A 21,345-nucleotide genomic window follows, 5' to 3' on the forward strand; every position below is an offset into this window, starting at 1 on the left:
GCACTCTCTCCGGGCGAGAGCAGCGTGTATCTGAGCGCGAGCGTCCGGTTTTGCGCGAGAGCAAGGGAAACCCGCGCTGCGCATTATATTAATGTGCTTTCGCGCTACAATAATGCGCTCTCGACATTTGTCATTAAAATAACGCCATAAATGAAAGCTGCCATGGATTCCAGACCTTCTGCCGTCAGTCTGAATGTCTGGCTAGGCGAGACTACTAAAGACTGAACCAGTTCTGTGTGAACAGCCGCCTTTTGAATCGTTTAGAACGAATCATTCAAAAGAACCGGTTCAGCAGGTTGATTCGTTGGCGAATCGAACAGCACAACAGTGTGAGTGAACGCCTCCCTCTCGTGCGCTGTGCGGATGCTCAAAACAAAAGCAGACGCAAAGCCCGTGGAATTAATCCAACACAAATGCAAAGCAACATTCAGCATTTCTTGAGCGAGCGTTCAGATGAAGCTGTACACCCCGCCACGCGTGTGTTTTTGTTGCGGTGCGAGTGTTTTCAGTGGGTATGAGGTGGCATTGAACGGATCCGGGGCTCTTTGTAAATGAATAAGAGATGAACGCGGCTGGATCCAGGCTGGACGCAGACCGACACTGTGCAGTAAACATCATCTGGGCTGGGTTCGGAGAGGTTCGGTGGGGCTGAGACGGATGGTTTAGGAGGAAGAGGAGGAGGAAGAAGTGCGCTGGACCCTCACAGAGGCCGTCAGCTGCGCACATCAGCTGTTCCGAGCATCCCCGTGTGTTTATTTGAGCTCTCAATTCATCATCACCTTTGTTTGACGGTAAGTGACCGTGTTTACCTGTATGTGGATTTAATTTGGATTAGTTGGCAAATTAATAAACGCATTAATGTTGTAGTAATAAAAAATACAAACCGCACATTATTGTTAGGTATTTATTCTTATGAAAAAAATAAATAAATTCCAAATTACGTGATTTGAATATTTAATTTATTAATTTATTAAACATTTTGTACAATATGTACTACTTTAAAGGTCTAGAATAATAATCTAAATAATAATAAAAAAATAATAATAAATAATCGGTCCCTCAGATGCCACAGGCTCTGGATTTCTGTTGTGTTTATCCTTTAACCCAACTAAGACGCACAGAACCTGTAGCATTTGAGGGCCAAATTCTCTGACATTCAGTTCAAGGCACATTCAAAGTCTGAAATGTGGAGTAAATTGAAATGTTTCCTGGTGCATCAAAATATACTGTTTATTATGCATTTGCCACAAAAAGACTGCCAAGACTTATTGTGTTTATGCTTGAACTATAAGTAACAGTAAGTATAGCCTACTACCTGGTTGTTTTTCAAGCACTTGTTTACTAAAATATTGATTGCCAGAGTAGCACACCCATTGTTTTGATGAAATGGTAAATGCATTATAATGAGCACCTGTTCCTTAGAATATGGAAACAAAAGCATGCATATTATATAATCTATTTAAATATGTTGCGTTTGCTGTTGCTTAAATGCTTTAATGTGCCTAGAGTTCAATGTTGGAGAATTTGGCCCTCAAATGTTTCAGGGTTTCATGTGTGCATATGCTTGAACCAATTAAAAGTGACAAAATATATTGTGTTAGGTTGAGAGCTGGTTATTTTCGTACATATGTAGAGTAAATCGCTGCCTCACATAAGCATCAGATTCATTTGACAATATTTATGTAGATTTCATTTGGGATTTTTGCCAAAACTGATTGCTATGAGCATTGTAGTGGTTGAAAATAAACACAATATACAAATGTGTAATAACCATTTTTGGAGTGTGTTGATTCAGAATTTGCTTTTATAGCCTACATCAAATCTACATTGGTATTTTATACAATAGGCACAAATATATGTACTTCAGCGGTTCTTGGGTTCCGTGAAGAAACCTCTTCTAAAACAATATTTGTTGTGTAGGGTGCTTGAGTCGTGTCTATATGGTTCTTTATAGTTTTTGGTGGTTATTTATAGGTTTTCAGATCAGTTGTGGGGTTTCTGAGTTCTATAAAGCACCAAAATGAGATTTCTAAAGACATCTGGCTGTAAAAACCAGTTTTGGTTAAGTGTACTGCAGATCTGTGTGTGAGGGAAATTGCACCTTAAATGCCACATGATCTGGATTCTCCTATAGTTGTTTGGCATTCCTTTGGTTTTACATTGTGAGTTTTGGTTGTCGAATCAGATAACATGCGTTTTTAGTTGTATTGCAGTTAAAATGTCTAAAAAAAGTCATTCAGACACGCCTAGCAGAAAGTTTCCAAGACTAGTTTCCTCACGAGTAATAAGGTCATATGAAGCTTTGCTTTGAAGAGCAGCTCCAACATCCCACTTCAGGACTATTTAGACCATCTATGTGATCTGTGGATTAAATGACACAGTTAAAGCTGGTGGATCAGTCATTAATGCCTCGCCTAGACTCAATTTCAGGATGGCCTGGTTCTCGTTCAATCCAATATTCGCCTCTCTTAACAGGCTCAATTGGTTGCATATCCATGCAGATTCATTTCCGAGAGCCGCCCAAGCGTTGTGAAGTACAGTCTGCTTTGCATGAAATTCCCATGTGTTCTTTTGGACTCATAAAATAGCTAAAATCTTCAGATTTAATTGTTCAGTTTAGAATGCAAAAAAGTCTCTCTGGGCCTTGCAAATGTTTGATCAAATCATTGAAGTATTGATTCATCTCTGTGGGCAGGGATGTTATTGGACATCGGATCAGACAGTCTTGGATGAATAGCAGAAGCTAAAGGTGGAGACTTATAGAGTCTGACATCACTGGACAGTAATATATGGTTTGAGAGGGCTATAGAGATGAACGGACAATAGAAGCTTTCTATAATGTTCTAAAGGAATCAATTCGGCTCAGTTCATTGTACTTTATTGGCGTGACAAATAACAGTACATTTGTTTGGGTGTGTTTACTTTTTGTATTGCATGAGTAGTTACAATTAGCTCTGTGATCGAGATGGTAAAGATCGAGTGAACTCATAATGTGTTTACATTCTGACTAAGTTAGCAAGGATATGGTTATTTTTGCATTTTGCATATTTATTTCGTATCCCTCCACTGAGAGACTGGCATCTATTGATGAGGAATTTATGTAATGTTATTTTAAAGTTACAGTTGATACACTTTAGATGAAGTCAACATACTGTTAAGTCATTCGCAAGCAATTTTAATTCTGTAATATGGTGAATTTTCAACTGAAACAGCATGATAATAATAAAATTAAGATGCTTCAGGCCTTAGTGAGCGGAAAAGGAAGGTTGTTTTATAGGATGTTTCGATGAAAGATTAATTTTTTATTTGGAATAGCATGCACTGATGAAACATTTACAGTCGGGAACAGGTATTAAGAGTTGCTGAAAGGCCTTGAAATACTGTAGGAAATTCTGACTGATGAATCAAACTAATCATGCGATGAAGGCATTACAACTTCCCATCATTTTAATTCCATCACTCTGCCTATCAGTTCTTTGTCAAGTGTTTTGTCAAAGTCATGTAAGGTGAAACCAACTAAGCCTGCCAGAGTTGCATGAGCATGACCTGACTTATTAGCTTGCAGAATCCATGTGTGGCATCTAATCAGGTGCTGCTCTGCCACACATTTATAGTGCTTATTGGCTTTTAGTACTGATACAGTATATACTACCATTCAAAGGTTTGATCTCTGTAAGATATTATGATTTAATTTGATTTTTAATTTGATCTTTTAAAGAAATTAGTCCTAATACTTTTATTCAGAGAGGATGCATTAAAGGGGTGGTTCACTGGTCTTTTTCTAGACTTGATTGTGTTTATGGGGTGCAGTCTAACATGTTTTAATGCTTCGTTTGTAAAAAAACACATTATTTTTTCACATAATTTACCTTTTATTCCACACCGCTCTGTCCCGGCTCTGAGAAACGGGCTGATCTTTTCCTGTTTTTATGAAGCCCCGCCCTCAGAAATAAGCGATGGGCTCTGATTGGTTAGCTAGCCCAGTGTGTTGTGATTGGCTAAACCGCCTCTAGTGAAATGCTACTGCTTATGTTAGCTTTTAATATACGGTTTTATCCTGATTAAAGCTTTAATACAGTACGGCAACTGCACACGTGTCCATGTTTAACGCTTCTCATAGCTATGTGAAAATTAGTGTATAATTGGAACAGTTCAATGCAGAAGCTGAGCTGAATTAGGGAGAGAGAGAGAGAGAGCGAGAGAGATGCAGAGCAGGGGGACGCGAGGAACAGTATTGAGAACCGCTGCTTTAGAACATTGATTTTGAAACTTGTGAATCCATTAGAATTGTTAGAAGACAGAATCGCGATTCATATATGAATAGATTTTTACGTGCACCTCTAGTTTTCTCTTCCTCTTCTCTAAAGCAGCGCAGCATGGCCTCGCCCCCTTTGCTGCATGTTCCTGAGGGCGGGGTTTATCTGGGTTTGTGATGTCACGAACCCGGGAAGTAACTTGTTGTAGTCCCTACCAGCCGTTTTTGTAGGCATTAAACTGCCATAATTTTAAAAGAGGATATCTCTGTTTGCATTGAACTTTCAGCTTCGTAACTTTGCAGGTATTGTTTATGCTCAAACAGCAACATTACACACTAACTAATGTTAAAAAAGTGAAATCGCAATGAACCACCCCTTTAAATTGATCAAAAGTTATATTAAAGACATTGTTACAAAAGATTTTAATTGGAGAGGTTATTCTTTTGAACATTGCTAATAATGAGAAATGTTTCTTGAGCAGTAAATCATATTAGAATGATTTCTGAAGGATCATGTGACACTGAAGACTGGAGTAATGATGCTGAAAATTCAGCTTTGCATCACAGGAATAAATTACATTTTAAAATATGTAATTAAAAATGTTATGTAAATTGATGTAATTTAAATATTTTTAAAATATGTAAATATGTAAAACAGTTCTTTTAAATTGTAATAATATTTCACAACATTACTGTTTTACTGTATTTTTAATCAAATAAATGCAGACTTGGTGAGCAATGCTTTTATTAAAAACAAAAAATGGGTTGTTTTGTTTGGTTATAGGGCAAAACCTCAGATTTGCATGCAAGATTGTGCTTATATTGTCTGATTATATATCTTGTTTCTTATGCTGAGAACAAATCTCGCAGTCATATAAAGACAATAATCGGGGACAAAAAAAAACAAAAAACGAGAATTTACATGCGCCTTTCCTGAGATAATTTTAAGATTGTCAGATGTGCCAGTTGCCTCATGAGATGATTTATTCTTCTTTAAGAGAGAGATGCAGAGCAGGGGACACGAGGAACAGGATTAAGAGCCGCTGCTTTAGAACATTGATTTTTGAAACTTGTGAATCCATTAGAATCTTTAGAAAACAGAATTGTGATTCATATATGAATAGATTTTTACGTGCACCTCTAGTTTTCTCTTCCTCTTCTCTAAAGCAGCACAACATGGCCTCGCCCCCTTTGCTGCATGTTCCCGGGGGTGGGGTTGGTTCGTGATGTAACAAACCCGGGAAGTAGCTCGTTGTAGTTCCTACGAGCCATTTTTGTAGGCATTAAACTGCTATAATTTTAAAGGGGTCATATGATGCTATTTTAAAGATCATTATTTTGTGTATTTGGTGTAACAGAATATGTTGACATGCTTTAATGTTCAAAAAACACATTATTTTTCAAATACTGTACATTATTGTAGGTCCTCTATGCCCCGCCTCTCTCAAATGGCGTTGTTTTCAACAAAGCCCCCTCCATTGACAAGCGCAGTCTGCTCTGATTGGCCAGCTGACCCAGTGCGTTGTGATTGGCCGAACACCGCAAGCACGCGTCGGAAATGTAACGCCCCTTACCATAATCGCAGCTTCAGTTTCAGTTTCAAAGTAAACATCAAGACAGTTAATAATGTCGTTAGTTTTACCACCAGTTCAAGCCCGAAAGGGCAACAGAGTCGCGTGACAGACACAGTGATGATGCAGTACACAAGCCACGGTTAACAGCCAGCCTTGTACTCTTCTAGGTTCAAAAAACTGTCGTCCATAACATGCGTTGCACAAATTCGAACATCTGGGTTGTGCTGTTCTTTGGTAAATAAATCTTAACCAATGATTCCTAATTGCATCTACTTCCGGAAGGCCAAATAAAGTGCTTTTGCACTGAAACACACAGCGTCTCCCTGGCATGGCTGCTTCAACGGTAAAAATAGGTCATTGAATATAAAATGATCCACAATTGAAATATTTTTTGTTCTGTTGGCATTTTATGAAACATCCAATTTAAGCGAATATGCAAAGAGATTCATAATCTGTGTGAAATCACAGAACATTTTTCAGATTGCATATCATTTTTTAAATTAAAATAGTTTTATGCAGTATATGTAGCCTATGCATTTTAAATGTTACTGATTGTCTGAAGTGAAAGTCGCTGTAAAAATAAATCTAAATAAATGAAAGTAAAAAAAAACAACAACAAAACAACTATATAGACATTTACAAAAACAATTCAATCTATTAGCCTAATAAAAACTATAAAAGTATCCCAGTTATACTAAACATTTGTGTTAGCATTGATTTGTGAGTAAAATGCATGTTTGTCTGTTTGGCTTACTGGGTGGACGTCTTGTTTGCATCACCATGAAAGTGTGTGTAAGTTAGACATTCCTTGCATCAAATGCATTGTAAGCTGGTTTCTAATTTTGTGCATTTGTATGTTTACATGATCCGGTTTGCTGTTGAACCCTGGGAAGAATGTATGTGATTGTTCCTGTGTCATTGTGCTAACCATGTAAGCTTAATTTGTGTGTTTTATTTTTGACTATGTGTTTTTGTGCACAGAGCAATCGCAGGAAGAAGTCAAGGCTCTTTCCTGGTGTTTCCTTGAGCAGAATGCATACCCGCACACACACTTAGACACAACTTACATCACTCTGTACCCGAAATAGAATATGCATCATGGCCTATTGTTCATCCAAACAGTGCAGTCACACTGATGTGGCATTTCTTAGCCTTATTTGTCAATACGGGCCGAAATGTTTGTCTGATAAACCTAGATGACCTTTATTGATTTATTAGTCAAAAGTCAGAATGCCTTTGGGATTATTCTACAGCCAGATGGCTTTTGCACAATACGTTGGCCTTGGGAAATGTTGTTGCTCAGAAGTAGTGCTTAGACTTAGGATGTTTCGGTTAAGTATGAGCTTTGTCTCAGATTGCCAGATGTGCCAATTGACCCTTCACAAAGAGCTTGATTGACAGGCGATCTGACCAATCATAACGCAGAATCTGCCATCTTGTCCAACAAACAAATCAGACAGGAGAATATATTAACTTCAGTGGACTTAAAGGGGTCATATGATGTTGCTAAAAAGAACATTATTTTGTGTATTTGGTGTAATGAAATGTGTTTATGCGGTTTATTGTTTGAATTTCTTAAAAAATGACAAAATTTGAAGGCTTTCCATAAAGTAACCTGCTCTGCCTTGTCTGTTGGCGTGTTGTCAGTTTCCTCTATGCTCTGCAATATATTTTTTTGCAGCGTGAGAACGTGTAGTGTGAGAGCGGCATAGCTTGTTGGACATAGCAACACTAAAGGTCCTTGCACACTGAGTCCGAAGTTTTCATGTTTTTTGTTTTTCATATTCGTCATCCTTTCCTATAAAAATGCTTGCTACGGACGCGAAAACGCAGAAAATCGAACTGTCCGAATTTTTTTATGACAGACGAAAGTTTTGGAGGCAGTGTGTAAACGTGACTGACACAACGTGAGGTCGTATTTATTTTTAATGTGTAAGGATGCTGAAAATTCAGCTTTGCATCGCAGGAATAAATGACATTTTAAAATATATTACAATAGAAAACAGTTCTTTTAAATTGTAATAATATTTCACAATATTACTCTTTTACTGCATTTTTAATCAAATAAATGCAGACTTGGTTACACAGCGCAAAACAGCCAAAACCTGGATATTTAAGGCAATTTAGAAATCCTGGCAAGGACGTGTCCCGTAAGAATGGCCCGTATGGTCACCCTAAAAATAACCCACAATTGAGATTTCAGGTTGTAATTTTTTTAACATCCAGTTTAAGTAACTTAAGTGCTTTACAAAGGTAAAGATTCATAATCTGTATGATAGTTTATAATTCATAATCTGGTGTTTTTCTTGGGAAACTCAAACAAGACAACTGTGGACATACAGTAAAAGTATGGAGCTATAAAATAAATGTGGATAACATTTACTAGATAATTGGATTTGCAAAATATAATTAGAAATGTTTGAATTGATATTGAAATCTGACTTTGGATCTTGGCAATTTTTTTCTTGGCAAATCTGAGCACAGTTTGAGACATTTTAGTTTACTATAATAACCCCGCAGCTGAAATATTAAAGAGATCTCATTTGTGTATTTTTGCCCTCTATTCTCATTCTTTGTCTTTTGCTAATTCACAGTTACTCTGAGGTTTAGTTGTAGCAGCAGATAGAAATCTGTAAAAATCTTACAAATGAGTTAAATCCATTCTGTCATGCTAAGCAGGCAGTATGGTGACTCATAATAACAGTATGCATTAATAAACGGACATTAGTACCACTAGAAAGCGTGTTAACATGCTACATTAGCCTATTGTTTGGCTGTGAACGCCAGCTGGCATGCAGAAACCCATCTCAGATATGGGTCAGTGCTTTGGCCTCTGAGTGTCCGGGATGTGCTGGCTCATCTATAAATAGCGTCACCCTCAACGCTGTATAAATAAACAGTGAAATGATACGAGGTGTTGCAGTGCGGGGGCTAGTCTGCTTTGAGCTTAGCTACACTTGACCTGAGAAATGTAAATACAGGCAGGAAATGTGACGCTAAAGCATCAGTAGCTGTTTTGCTGTGTAGTTTTAAGCTGCGTTTATTTGAATAACTGTACAGTGATTGCACTCGTTGCTGTAATATGACTTGATAACAGGTGAAAAACAAGTACGTTCTATTGATTTAGTAGTTATTTTGGTAATTTTGGACACCATGTTTTTATTTGTTGTAATTAAGCTATAGGTTCATCCTAACACTCGTGAAAAAGATGTACACATTAGCATACTTAAAAAAAAAAAAGTGCTTATTATTTTAGAAATAATGTACTGTACTTTTAACAACATATTCAAGTGCAAACTAAATGTCATGTTTTTGGTCACTTAATTGCATGTTGTATACATTTAAATGAAAATGTGTTATAGTTTCAAGTTATATTAAATGCTGTCAAAAGAACTTTAGAGTGTTTTTTGACCCACATAAGTAGGACTTAAGTATATCGTCATATGTAATTTCATAATTCTATTTTTATTGAAATATGGTTAAAGTGTACTGCGTAATACTGACAAGCATTAATGGTAAACTAAAATATGCTTATGTAATTTCTATAAAAAATTTAGTTACACTTTATTTTAAGGTGTCCTTGTTACAGTGTAATTATTATATATTTAAGAACTGAGTAATATTAATAAACTACATGTACTTACTATATGGTTAGGATTGGGTTTGGCTTAGGGTTACTTGCATGTAATTATGTAATTATGACTACAGTTAAAATGATCAATACTTAAGTATGTTGTTCAACACATCAAAATAAGTGTACTTTTTTAAAGCATGACAAGATTATTAAAACTGATATAAACTGTACTTTAAAGTAAAACTTTTTTAATGAAAATTATTACAAAATGCACTTTTTAAAATGTTTACTCAAGTGTGTCGAAGAACATCTTTAAGTACACTTAAGTGTCCTTTTATTTCCTTAGTATTATATTATCTGCAAGTACAGTTTTTTTATATACTTTTAAGATTTGAAGTCCACTTAAGTGCACAAGTTAAGTTGTTTTTTATTTAATTTGAATTGTTTTTCTAATTTGATTTTATGTATTTATTTATTTAATTTAATTTAAATTGTAATATCAGTGACTTAATTTAACTAGAATAGTTTGGTGGACAATGTATGGTTACCATGGTACATTTTTTAAGTTTATGAGGCCATTCACTCCGCTGAACCCAGAAAATCTTTCTGAAATGACTCACAACATCTGTTTATATGGCCATTTTCTTATCCTGCCTAAATGAGAATCTTTCAAAAGAAATATGTATATAATGAAGCCTGTATATTGATGATCATTTAGTGTGGTGCGCGTGTCGTCCCATCAGGCCAGCGTTTAGCCTGAGTGCTCTGAGGTTCAAAGGTAAGGCCTCTCAGTGGAGGCATTAGGCAGGATTTAGCTGTGCTGCCTCAGACCGGGAGCGCTGAGTCAGTCATCCGCTGTCTGAACGGCTTAGGGAGGAAGTGCTCAGAGGAGGGGACAGGATGTAAGATCATTAGCTAATGCATCTTAGGTGAACCGACCGTTCCTGGCAGAGTAACAGCCACAGGCGTCAGTGCCACAGACAGATATCGCCCTCCCCATTACTTTAGGCGTGTTGGTGCGGTCCAGTGCCCAGCAGTTGAAGTTGTATGGAACGTACTAACTGGACGGATGGAGGTTAGGCAGGATTTAGCCGTGCTGCCTCAGACCGGGAGCGCTGAGTCAGTCATCCGCTGTCTGAACGGCTTTGGGAGGAAGTGCTCAGAGGAGGGGACAGGATGTAAGATCATTAGCTAATGCATCTTAGGTGAACTGACCGTTCCTGGCAGAGTAACAGCCACAGGCGTCAGTGCCACAGACAGATATCGCCCTCCCCATTACTTTAGGCGTGTTGGTGCGGTCCAGTGCCCAGCAGTTGAAGTTGTATGGAACGTACTAACTGGACGGATGGAGGGGTAAGGTTTATGGTTACTTGTTCAATTGTTTCTTTGCTAGTTTGGCATTTGAAAGGTTTTATTTCTACATTTGATGGATTATGGCATTAAAGACCTGAAACATAATCGACAAGAAAATGTGAATTGTAATGGTGCCATAAAATAATGAATGTTCACCTTGCGAACAACATAACTTACATATATTTATATAATCATCTAGTTTCCAGAGTATCATAAAGACTTGGGACTCTTCTGAAACCACCTCAACCACCCACAACATTTTATATTTTGGTATTATTTAGAATTATTTATATAACATAGTATTTATTCATATTTAAATTTTTGAGTTTTTTTTAGATGTTCAGTTTTACTTTATAATTAAAATTTTAGCCTAAGTTTTAGCTATTTTGTCATGTGCTTTTGTCATTTTTATTAGTTTTTGTTGTTTTTCTATATAACTTATAGCTCATTTTTATATTATAACTTATAACCAAGTTTTATTAATTTTAATATTTCAACTTAAACTTTTTTCAGTTAGTTGCAAAGGCAACATATGATTTTCATTATATTATGCATTATAGGTTTGTAGGCCAAAACATGAAAATTCCTAAACACGGAATTCACAGATTAATGTGAATTCTAATGGTGCATTAAAGTCATGTTGAAAAAAATTATTTATGAGTTGAATGTGCATTAACGCCACCACAGTGTTGTAATTTTGAGTTGGAAAATCTAAACTTTCTTTTAAGCCCAATGTGAAAATAAGGGCTGTCTGTATTGATGGTAAATTTGTTGAAATCATTTTTTTTTTCATTTACAATAAAACTTCCCAAATTACAAAATACAACAGCATTGTACAATTACAATGAATTATGTATAAAATTTACAGCACCTTCCCAAACTGAAAACATAAAAAACAAAAAACACACCTGATGCACATTCTTTATATCAAAGTAGGACTTAAAAATTATTTGAATTATTTTGTAGAAAAGGTACATTGCCATCTTGCTCCAAATAAAGTGATTTGAGTGCACCTGGAAGACATCAAAATTACTTCCCAACTTGTAAATACGAAATTCAGTGAAAATGTGGTGTTAAATTTATTTAGTCTCAGACAAATTTGAAAATAGGAGCATAAACATGCTCCAGTTGCACACTCTGTGTCCATAGGAATGGACTTTGTTGCATTGTCAATGGTCTCTTTCGCTCGTGATGCTGGACAAAGAATAAAAAAGTAGCTGTTTGAAAGGCTTTACCTCATACTGAATTTATAGAGAAAACAATCTGTTGTATTCATCCTTTCCCCAATTCCTTAATGGCTTGCTTATAGTTGACATCTTTGACTAATCTCTACTCTCAGTGATTGAGAGCGATTTGTTGGTTGGATTTGAGCCAAATCTGGATTAATTCAGCAGGGCTTCAGACAACAAAACAATGGACTTTTGTCATTGTGAATGACAAAACCTAAATTCATGGAGGGAGACATATATCTATATGGTCATATCTAGCTTCCAGAATAAGACTTGGGTCAGACACTAATTAAAAGACCATTTTAGTATTATTTGTATGCTACTATATTATTTACATACTACTTTTTGTATTTTTTATATTTGACTTACCTTTTATTTTTATATTTTCAGTTTTAATTTTATATTTTATATTTAGTAATTTTTTTTTCATGAGCTTTTGTCATTTTATTAGTTTCTGTTTTCTTTTTTTTTTTAAGTATTTCTACATAGCTTTACTTATTTTTTTTTATTTCAGTTTTTAGTAGTTTTAGTACTTTTTTTTCAGTTACTTGCCAATGCAATATTAGCCCCCTTTTTTTTTTTTCTTTTTTTTTCATCTAATATTTATATATATTTTTTCTTTCAGGTTAATTTCAATTACTTAAAATTATTTTAATAGTTTTTGTTTTAGTTAACAGCAACAACACTACCCCTAGCTTCGTCACGTCATGTTTTGCAAGAACAAGCAATTTTTAGCTATTTGGATACATATGGTATATTTAGACATACACTCCTAAAATTTACAATAGGAATGCACAATAGAAAACATAAAAAAGAGGATATGCTGTTTATTATTTGAGAAAGATAAAGTGAATTATAGTAATCCAAAAAGATAAGAGAGACATATGCTGTGTAGTCTAGGAAAAACATGTTAGGAAAAAATTACAGCGTAATGAAAAATCACAGTAGGACAGTTGGAGGAGGCAGAGATAAAATATGAGATGGCTGCAGACTAGAGTCTGTGCAGTTGTGTTTGTGAAGAGAGAGAGGGAGGGCCGATCAGGCCACAGAAATGAGATGAGACGGCGTGGTAATACAGGGATTAATAGAAGAGTTCTGTCACCGCTAAATCCACCCATTCACCCGCTAATCCTCGCCCAGCGATCAGCCGCTCCCCTACTGTATGTGTGCCAGTTAGCATGCTAGCATATAGCATCGCATGTGGAAGCAGACATGTTGCCAATGAGCTGCAGTATACACTGGTTTGTTTATCAGAAACTAATCAGAAGTCTTGGGGAGATTGACCTTTGTTCTGGTTTGCATTATTTGGCAAACTACTGAAAACATAGCTTTTATGGTTTTTGTTTTCTACTGAAGGCAAATAAAAGTAGCCAGAAACTATTGCCTGTTTGTGTTTCCAAGATGACCACCTCATGAAATTGTCTTTGCCACTTATATTTAGTAATTTTTTTCATGAGCTTTTGTCATTTTATTAGTTTCTGTTTTCTTTTTGTTTAAGTATTTCTACATAGCTTTACTTATTTTTTTTTATTTCAGTTTTTAGTAATTTTAGTACTTTTTTTTCAGTTACTTGCCAATGCAATATTAGCCCCCTTTTTTTTTTTCTTTTTTTTTTCATCTAATATTTATATATATTTTTTCTTTCAGGTTAATTTCAATTACTTAAAATTATTTTAATAGTTTTTGTTTTAGTTAACAGCAACAACACTACCCCTAGCTTCGTCACGTCATGTTTTGCAAGAACAAGCAATTTTTAGCTATTTGGATACATATGGTATATTTAGACATACACTCCTAAAATTTACAATAGGAATGCACAATAGAAAACATAAAAAAGAGGATATGCTGTTTATTATTTGAGAAAGATAAAGTGAATTATAGTAATCCAAAAAGATAAGAGAGACATATGCTGTGTAGTCTAGGAAAAACATGTTAGGAAAAAATTACAGCGTAATGAAAAATCACAGTAGGACAGTTGGAGGAGGCAGAGATAAAATATGAGATGGCTGCAGACTAGAGTCTGTGCAGTTGTGTTTGTGAAGAGAGAGAGGGAGGGCCGATCAGGCCACAGAAATGAGATGAGACGGCGTGGTAATACAGGGATTAATAGAAGAGTTCTGTCACCGCTAAATCCACCCATTCACCCGCTAATCCTCGCCCAGCGATCAGCCGCTCCCCTACTGTATGTGTGCCAGTTAGCATGCTAGCATATAGCATCGCATGTGGAAGCAGACATGTTGCCAATGAGCTGCAGTATACACTGGTTTGTTTATCAGAAACTAATCAGAAGTCTTGGGGAGATTGACCTTTGTTCTGGTTTGCATTATTTGGCAAACTACTGAAAACATAGCTTTTATGGTTTTTGTTTTCTACTGAAGGCAAATAAAAGTAGCCAGAAACTATTGCCTGTTTGTGTTTCCAAGATGACCACCTCATGAAATTGTCTTTGCCACTACTCTACAAAAAAAAAGTAGCTAGGTTGAAGTTATCCTTAGGGAAAGTAGGTAGTTATGCTTTACGAAACATAGTATTATTACTGAAGCTACTTCATAATGGTAAAAGTAATATTAAACAATCACCATATTCTGTTCAAAAGCACAAAGCTTTTCAAAAAAAGATTAAAAGTTAACCTAAATTAGGCATGTAAAGTGTCAACATTGTAAAATTTGGAGTGTTTAGTTACATCATTTAACAAATAGTGGTGCTGATACGTCATGACTGAGAAATGTAGTTAATCAAACAGCTTTAATATCTGTAGCAACACTGCTTGTTTTTCACTGACAGACTGTCGTGTTTAAAGCACATCCAGGGACTTCGTAAATGTGGCATGTTTTTAAATAGATTCAAAGTCCTGCTCTGTGTAGTTTTGGTATGTGTGGGACATCAGGAAAATGACTGACCTAGTTTTCCTTAAAACTTCACCCTTCTGATTCTATCCCAGCCATCTCAGCGTGGAGCGCTCTGGTGTGAAGATATCCTGCTGACCTTCAAATAAAGTGCTCACATCAGAGGAGTATAATGAATGAGATATCTAACACTTCCTGTCAGCTCTGCTGGTAGTGTGAAACTCCTCTTGATCCTATTTAGTTTCACCTGCTACCAACACCTACTGTGATGCACTCAGAGCAATCTGAGAATAATTGATTAGTTTAAGAGGAAAGGAAAGGCACCACGGGAGGGACGATGGAACTGCATCAGAATGTTTGAAGGCTCTCTTTCTGTATTTCATCAGTACTCATCAGTATGTGTATTTGTAAAGAGAACTTTTGTGTTTTAATGCAGGTCACTATACGGGCAAAACCATTGTGTTTTCATGAATTGGCAAATTTTAGGATATTTTGCTTCCCTAACCTCTTCTTTCAGACTAAAAAAACATTCAAAATACACATTTAAGTGTTTGTTTAATTAGAGGATTAGAGTTGCATCTTTAAAGGGATAGTTCACCCAAAAATGAAAATTCTGCCATTTGGAATGACATGAGGTTGAGTAATTAATGATGGAATTTTTGAAAACTATCCCGATTTTGGCAAACTATCCCGTGGAAATGTTTTATTTCCACAGCATTCTGTATGAATTATTCAGAGCATCATTAAGCTGTTTTGAAAGCAAGAAGGTACTTAATTAAATTAGAGTCAGGCCAACCTGAAACCAGTCTAATTATTCAGGACTTATAACCAATAGTCGAGTCTTTCAGGTAGTCCACCAATTAAATACACTCTTAAAGGGGACATCAGACTTTTCTAGCTTTTTTGCCTTTGGTTAGATTTCTGGCATATCTGCCAGCTCAGAAAAGATGCAAAGAAGACACGCAGCCAGTTCTTTATTGGCTGTCTTAGTCTGTGTCATCCAGCGAGCTGTTTCAATTTGCAGCCGGTTTCTACATAGATAGCTAGCTATTTGAATAAGAGCACCTCCGAGCCATATATGGAGTCCAAGGCAGCAATTCATCCGTCTTGTGTTGAAACGCCCATGGAAGAGAGGGGCGGGGTGAGCAGTAGCTCATTATCATTTAAAGAGACATGCACCGAAACGGCTTGCTGCGAACAGAGGGGCTTTTGACAAGGTAAAAAAGGTATTTTACATGACCATTGAGGAATTTTAACCGAAGTATGTTACAGATATTTCATGAAGACCCTATAGAGTCGTACCAACTTTGTGGGCATCCGATGTCCCCTTTAAAAATAAAATAAAACTAGTTTGAGGGCCATGGGCCAAAAGTGTTGCATCATAGCCAGCTATATTATATTAAAATATATTACATTTAAAAAATAAATAAATAAATAAATAATTTGAACAAAAAAAATGAAATGCAAAAAAATACATGAAAAAGTTAAAATAAAATAAAAATATAAATTAGAAATGAAAATATGCTTCAATGGCATGTTTTATTCCCGTTTCTTCCCTCCTCTTGTGATATATGGCATGGCAGGCCACATCTAAGGTCATCACTGGCCAACTTTGGCTAACAGGCCCTGGTTTGAGCTTTTCTGCCATAGCAGAACCATTTTGTTTTCCCAAAGAACAACATCGAAGAACAGTTTAAGCATGTAAAGAACTATTTTCCACTATAAGGAACCTTTTGTGAAATATAAAGCTTCCATGGATGTTAAAGTGAGCGTAGTTGATTTTGAAATTATGCAGTGCACATCCCTTCTTGCAAAAATGGGCATTTTGAAAATAAAATAGTTGCTGAATTAAAAATGTTCATGCATAGGGGCCGATATGTTTTGTTACTATTGGTAACAGAAGTTCCCACTGCTTTGTAGAGAGTGCTGCATTTGAATCAGCTGCCACTTTGTTGTATATTATTGTGGTATCATTGATTTCAGATTTTGTTGAGCATTTAAGATGTTAGTCATGCTCTTACTGGACATCTAATTGGGCAGTTCTTGACCACTGTGGACAAGACCTGAAATGCTGTTTACACCAGCTTTCCAGAACCATAAAGGTCTAATATTTGGTTTCCCAACAGTTTAACTAACCAATGGCCAGATAATTTGATTAATTTATCTTTAACATACCATTTGAATGCGCATGAGCTACGTGTAACAATGCTTTCCACTGTCTGCTGTTGTAAAATAGAGCAGTCGCTCCTCTGAGGATTTGCTCTGACGGCGGCGTACAGATGAGCTGTTGAAGTAATGATGAAAAGTTTCATTGGAAGCTTTGCGTAACTGTGACGAGGGCTAATTTTAGGTGAGAACAGAAAAAAACCTGAAATATCTGATGCTGTCGGTGAGTACAACACGTCGCGGGTGAGTTAGTGTGACGTCTGAAAAGCTGTGGTGAATGTAATCTGTATCTATATTAAAAATGAAAATTAATTCATTATTAACACACCCTCAAGTTGTTCCAAACCTGTATGTGTTTCTGTCTTCTGTTGAACACAAAAGAAGATATACTGAAGAATGTGGGTAACCAAACAGTTGACGGTAGCCATTGACTACCGTATGGAAAAGAATAATGTGGAATTTAATGGCAACTGGCAATTATTTGGGTAGCAGCATTCTTCAAAACATCTTCTTTTGTGTTCAGCAGAAGAAAGAAGCTCATACAGGCTTACAGGAGAGGGTGGAAAATGTTGTTTAAAATTAAATTTGCTTCTTTTTTTGATGTACAAGCAATTTGTAATTTAATCATTGTGAATCATTGTTGACTGATGATTAGGTAAATACAACAGATTATCATCATGAAAATATAATTGAAATAAAAGTGAGATTTTGAAGGTCTTTAACCATCGTCAATGAGTGATGCTGCGCTCTTCAGAGTAAGAGTACAACCGCGTATGCTTCACTGAAAGGTAAACATACTTCACCTGTCACCCCTCAACTTCCCTTCTTCCCGTTTTCATTGATAGTGACATTTCCCTGGAAAGTTCCTTGCTGTCACACTTTTAAACAATGCAGCAGAGATGTGTGGGAGAGTGAGTGAACAGCATGGCAGTTATATAAGCACAAGACCGCCCAGTGGGACCTTCTCAACTCCTGCTCACTTGTCCTCCTCACTTGTCCATTTTTTTTTTATTACTCACACTTATTCAGCCACATTTACAACAGCGTATTCACATGGTTAACTAAACTGCCAGTAGAAATAGTATTACACTTCTGTTCAAAAATTTGGGTCGGCAAGATTTTTTTGATTGTTTTTAAAATAAGTTTTATTTGATCAAAACATACAGTGAAAACTATTGTCAAACATTATTACAATTTAAAAGAACTGTTTTCTATCTTTATATATTTTAAAATGGCATTTATTCCTGTTATTCAAAGCTGAATTTCAGCATCATTACTCCAGTCTTCAGTGTCATATGGTCATATAAAAACATTTCTTATTATTATCAATGTTGAAAACAGTTCACAGATGTGCTGCAGTGTTTATGTGAAAACTATAATACATTTTTTCATGATATTTTGTTAAATAGAAAGTTAAAACGAACAGCATTTATTTGAAATAGAAATCTTTGGTAACATTATAATTGTCTTTTTACTTTTGATCAATTAAATGCATCCTTGCTAAATAAAAATATTAATTTCTTTTGAAAAAAAAAAAAAAAACTCATCCCAAAACTTCAAACATTAGTGTTATAAACAGTAGTGTAAAAAAAAAATATATATATTAAAAATCTTTTTATTTGTTGGAACCAATAGCCTTGTGGGCAGTGTGCCGACATACAGCGCCGTTGTGTTCCAGGCGTCCCGTGTTTGAATCTTGACTTGAGGACCTTTCTCGATCCTGCCCCCTCACTCTCTCCCACTTTGCTTCCCGTAAGCTCTGATCTTGTCCTATCACAATAAAGGCAAAATATATTTTTATTTATTTATTAATGTGTACAGGAAAAGAAAGAAATATGTGCACAACTGCACATGAGAGTAAGGGGGAAAAGGCAGCTCAGGAGATATTTTAGTGTACAGCATCTGAAATGTGACTATTTTTGGCATGCTGCAGTATCACCGAGCTTTGAGTTTTCTCTCCAGAGTATTTAGAATGGCTGTGTAATGTTCGCCAATAATGAAATGTTTTTGTCATGATTTACTCTCTCTCTTGCCTTTACAATCCCTTATGACTCTTTTTTTTCTATAACCTGAAAGAAGAAAAGGAAAATTTGTTGGATTCCGTTTGACGTACAATTACAATATAACAGGACTAAAGCTTCAAAAAGAAATAAAAGCACCATAGAAGTGTCCTACAAGTATTACAAATATTTTTTCACTGAAAATCTTCTCCAATCAGTTCAATTTGTGAACAAATCGTGGTAACCAGTTCTGTAAATTTAATCAATAATTTACCAACAAGAACTGTCTTAAAAGAATGATTTGTTTACAAATCACATATTTCTTGAACAATCATGAATGCACCAAGGAGAGCAAAGGCAAGTGTCTAAATTTTCAGTGAAGAATGACAATTTTCATGCTTGAAGCTTGACATTACCAGTCCTCATGCGCTTTCATTATATCTAAAATGTTTAAAAATCCTTTTGTGTTTCACAGAAAAAAGACCGTCTTACAGGTTTGAAACAACATGATTGAATTCAATTCAATTCAAGTTTATTTGTATAGCGCTTTTCATGATACAAATCGTTGCAAAGCAACTTTACAGCAAATGAAGTTTCTACAATATTTAGTCGTAGCTTTCAGTTAATGTACATATGGCAGAAATGTACGGAAAAATCAATTAAAGATGTAATCAAACAGACGATGAACACTATTTATCAGCAATTATTATATGATGCAATCAAACATATAGCAAAATTTGGTAGTGTAAGAGTAAATGATGAGTAAATCATTCTCATGGCAGCCATATCACCCTGTAGCCCAAGACTGGTTGCCCACTGAAGCTAAGCAGGGCTGAGCCTGGTCAGTACCTGGATGGGAGACCTCCTGGGAAAACTAGGTTGCTGCTGGAAGAGGTGTTAGTGAGGCCAGCAGGGGGTGCTCACCCTGTGGTCTGTGTGGGTCCTAACGCCCCAGTATAGTGACGGGGAGTTGATTTAATTTGCTTGGTAACAGCCCAAATGTCTTATTATTCTAATTCCCTGATTAAATGTAAGAATTTGACTCAAAAGATAATGGACACTTTTAGAAAAAATGGCTTTATAAAGGTAAAAATGCCCATAAAATGCAAAAATCAGTTTAAACTTATTGGAAAAGATTAATTTCTATCAGTATGAACTGACCACCACACAGAATATGAAGAATATTAAAAACATTAGGAGTCAGCTGTCTTCGGCAGTCCTTAAGGTACCAGCACAATAACACACAGCAAAATATCGTCTAATTATCGTTATCGATAAAATCCCATAAAATATAGAGATATATATTTTTGTCAATATCGCACACCCCTACCCCTGACAATGTAAAGCACTCTGAGTGCCTAGAAAAGCGCTATATAAATGTAATGAATTATTATTATTATTATTAAATAATGCCATTTTTTGGGGTGAACTCTCTCTCTGCACCAACCTCACCACGTAAACAGCATTTGGCTGCAGATGTCATTAAAGTGTGGTGTTTATGATCTAATATCTTGCTTGTGTTCTTGTCATATCTGATATATGGTTTTCATTTTCTCTCTCTCTTGTTCTGTCTCCGCTGTAGTTATGTAACTTCCACTGCACCGTCTGATCTCGATCACACGTTCTCTCCCGAGTTTCATCACTTTCTCTTCTGTTTCTTAGTTGCTCCATCTGTCTCTGTTTCTCTTCATTTCTCTAGATCTGGGTAATATTAAACCAGTGCACAGCGATTTATCACAATGGCTTCACTTTGTCAAAAGCAAATGACTTGTGGTGTATTAGAAAACATAAAATTAAGAAATTAAATATTTTCATTGTTTAGAAATAAGCCAGAGCTTCTTTGGTTCTTTTTTATAGGCAGCATTTAACTGATAAAGTCCCCTTGCAAAAAAAAAGTAGTGGTGTGTTATGGTCTTAGATACAATACCTTTGATATACCATGGTACTGATTTATCACCACATTCACATATAATGGTATTTACTTCAAAACAAGGTGTTGGCATGGGGCAGTGACTGTAGACTGGCCTACAGACACAGAGAGGCAGCTTGTGGATGATTTTGGCAGTAGTATAGAAGGCTCTTGTGTTTGGTCGTTGGCCAGGATGTGCTGAGGTAAGCTGGGCAGGCCACATCGCTCGGTGTTTCACACCCTTTTGGAAATCTGCGCCGACCACTCAAGCACGCCGCTGGGGAGATGCACGCTTATCTACACTTTTAGAAAGCAGGACTGACTGTGAGAGAGATAAAGGGAGGGGAAATGGGAGGAGAAAGGTACTGTAATCTGCAAAGTATAAAAAAGGGTTTAAAAAAGGATTACCAAGTGATGCTCCTGGGCAGTATTATGAGAT

General features: G+C 36.1%; 1 protein-coding gene across 4 annotated transcripts in view; it reads left to right on the top strand.

Annotated features, from left to right (window-relative positions):
* Positions 1 to 333: 333 nt before the first annotated feature.
* The window catches only part of LOC107674007 (E3 ubiquitin-protein ligase HECW2-like), a 57,502-nt gene continuing 36,490 nt past the window's right edge, over positions 334 to 21,345 (top strand). For 3 of the 4 annotated variants that reach the window (XR_001632466.1, XM_016467863.1, XM_016467865.1), the window contains exon 1: positions 334 to 791. The gene's annotated coding sequence lies outside the window, so the exon portion shown is untranslated. Of the gene's footprint in view, positions 792 to 10,621; positions 10,757 to 21,345 lie in introns of those variants that run through there. The other variant, XM_016467864.1, reaches the window with a different exon arrangement.

Source organism: Sinocyclocheilus anshuiensis, unplaced genomic scaffold (assembly GCF_001515605.1).
Source record: "Sinocyclocheilus anshuiensis isolate Anshui unplaced genomic scaffold, SAMN03320099.WGS_v1.1 scaffold348, whole genome shotgun sequence".
Taxonomy (NCBI): Eukaryota; Metazoa; Chordata; class Actinopteri; order Cypriniformes; family Cyprinidae; genus Sinocyclocheilus; species Sinocyclocheilus anshuiensis.